General features: G+C 32.8%; 1 long non-coding RNA gene across 1 annotated transcript; it reads right to left on the bottom strand.

Moving 5' to 3' along the window:
• Window positions 1–1,219: 1,219 nt before the first annotated feature.
• Window positions 1,220–1,646, bottom strand: LOC144352026 (uncharacterized). The gene is made up of 2 exons (XR_013420534.1): window positions 1,573–1,646; window positions 1,220–1,343 (listed from the first exon to the last, which is right to left on the bottom strand). It is a non-coding gene; the product is annotated as an uncharacterized LOC144352026 (long non-coding RNA).
• Window positions 1,647–3,200: the final 1,554 nt, after the last annotated feature.

Here is a 3,200-nt window from a genome sequence, read left to right as displayed (position 1 = left end):
ATAGCACATTATTGAATCATAACACTCACCGCCGTATGAATGTGTTTCGTATTCATTTTCATTAGTTGTTTTGCTTACATCTAATCCGTCTGGATCACTTCTTCTATTAGTTAAACATGATAAAATGAATATTAACTGCTGACATATATATGTCACATGTATATGAATGATTGTCGATATACGTATACTGCACTAGAATAGCTCAAACGATGTATAGCTTACCTTGTATTGTCGTCATCTGAAAACAAAGTTTGGAAGATATTAGGTAGGGAACACCGAGGGACAAAAGTTTGTTGTGATGGCAGAGCCTGTAAAAAAATCTATCTAATGTATCGTGGTGTTACCTACTGCTTATATGCATGCTGCTTTTATTTAATTAGCAAGGTAAACAGAATTGCACCTTCAACTAATCGTTAATTAATTTCCACCATTAGTTGACACTGACCACTGTGATACAAGGACCACAGCTGCTTCACGATTTTACTGATTAAAATAAACAAATCAACCTTCTCAACAAACACTAAAATATTCAGGCCAGCGGCTTTCAAGTTACCAGGTCGTAATATGGCCAGTATAACTTTGGCCTGTCTCCATTAATGCAATCATTCACCAGCAATACATTCGCTGATTGACTACTCGCACTGTACTACATGTAATTATGACAGGAAACGTTGTTTTAATGGCATGCTATATACATTACAAATGTAATCTCTGTAATAACTAACTCACCAGGAACATAGTTTCCATTCTTGCTCTCATTTTTCTTAATGACAAAGATGACAACGACAGTTACAGCAACGGCTGCACCAATTACCAAAACGATAATGAAAATGATCCATCCTGATCCACTAGAATCTTCCGCTAAATCAATCAACATAGAAAAAAACCTCAATATATGTGTAGTGTGTATATTATAATGCCGAGGTCAGATGAACTGCAATGCAAGATTAACATAAACAGCATGTGTGCAAGTAAGTAGGTTCAGTGCAAGTTACATCTCGATGTATTACGTGTTATACATGAACGTTGGATATACTCACATGCATCCAGATATAGTTGTATTTGGTTACTTTCAGACCCATCATTTAGCATATAACAGAGTTCCGTAAATATAACACACATGTAGGTACCTTCGTCGGAAACAGAAAAACTGTTAATGGTGTATACTATGTGTGTTTTATTATATGCCTCAGTAACAATGGTGACTATTCCTGTATCATTTTTGTGTTTTATTGCAATACGTTCTGGATCAGGGTTCCCATCTTTTGCTATGCAAGTCAAGTTCAGGGTGTCTCCTTCTGTTACAGAATCAGATGATGAATGTAGAGTTACTGTAGCAGGATCTAAAATAAATAAATAAATAAATAAATAAATAAATAAATAAATAAATAAATAAATAAATAAATAAATAAATAAAATAAATAAATAAATAAATAAATAAATAAATAAATAAATAAATAAATAAATAAATAAATAAATAAATAAATAAAATTACGAATTACCAAACAAATGTAAGAACATGCGCATTTTACTTAGTATCGTAGATTGACGGAGTACACTTTAAATATTTACATTGTATATCTGCTATAGTGAAGGTTGCATTATCTTGGCCGATGGTGTTATCCCAAAATACATTTGTCGCGTTACATATATATGTTCCACCTTGGTTACGTTGGATATCCTTCAATGTTAGAAAATTGCTATGGATTATGTCATATGTTGGTGTTATCCACTGTATTGTCGGGTCTGGATTACCATCAGCGATGCATATTACTTGATAGTTATCTCCCTCGATAGCACAAGTCAAACTGTCCATGCTTACGTTTGCATCTGGTGGATCTAATTTGATTAGAAATCAACAACAAAAATTCATAATACAATAAAAACCGACAAATTTGCCCTGACAGTAACATTATATCACAATGTGCTATATATTGTTTTTCCAAAAATAGAACATGCATTGCAAAATGACGGTCACTGTGACATAATCTGTCATGCATATGGTCACACTATTGCATCATCAACAGAGAGAATAGATAGTCAAATTGTCTTAAATTCATGTTGTACATACATATAAATGGTCATAATGGATACAGTATAAGGTATGGTAATACAGACATGTTAAAGGTGATCACTCGTTAGTAGCATTGCAATTATTCTGAAGGTATTTTCATTTCTCACAAATTATGAAAGTAATTCATTTACACTGAACATCCATGACTATCTTGTCTTCACATGATACTTGTGACCACTTGTGACGAGGTAGAGTATAATGTTCTAGTTGACAATCAAACACATCGTCATTGTTGTATTCATATAATATTGTCGTCCACTTATTTTCCATTCCTGTCTTTCTATTGGCCTCAACACCATTTTGATACCATACTAAATCACCAGGTGCACTGTCTCTCAGGTCCAAAATGCAACTTAGTGAAACATTGTTTCCAGCTACAACACTAACGCCTGGATAAGCGTTACAGTTTGGACGAGAATCTGAAAAGCAAAACATTTCAATACACTTTATTCCTGAAGTCATTGTTTCACACTCAGTTATAATTTACTACATAAACAGGTTTGTGTGCACTCAGATTCATAAAAACATCACTTTACACGTTTTTTAAACCTTTGTCTTTTATAGCATGTTCAAGAAGTAATGTTTTGCGAAATTCGTTCTAAATTCTCTAATACCTTTAATACCTGGTGTTCCCACTGTAAACAACATTCCCTTATTCACATGTTTTCCCCTCTATGTATAGTTTCCATTCAATATTTGATTTAATGCGCGGATTCAAAAAACAGCTACTAAATAATGGAATTGCTAGTTATGAAACTATAATATTAATTCGAATTAAATAATTAAAATATATTGGGTCATGCTAATAATTTATTAAATAGCATATTACAACCAGTAGTGAATACAACAAGCGGCCGATTTGTGGATTTGTTTCTGTACTGTTTTTAGTTGTATTGTTAAACAAATGTTTGGTGATAGCGGTGTGAGACATTATGTGATTGCGTCTGTTCGCTTGTACAACAATATGTTATGTTACATTTCATTATTATTCGCATAATATCGCTCATACACTATTCGCTACTCGGCGTATGCAATTCCAACTGTACAAACGTGATTACTCATGATGTTCGATAACTATGTTTCCAATTATAAATTGTGGTTAATTACAACATAAATAATGATATTT

Source organism: Saccoglossus kowalevskii, chromosome 5 (genome assembly GCF_978046115.1).
Source record: "Saccoglossus kowalevskii chromosome 5, keSacKowa6.1, whole genome shotgun sequence".
NCBI lineage: Eukaryota > Metazoa > Hemichordata > Enteropneusta > Harrimaniidae > Saccoglossus > Saccoglossus kowalevskii.
The sequence above is the reverse complement of the archived record's forward strand: the minus strand, read 5'-3'. Positions and strand labels throughout refer to the sequence as shown.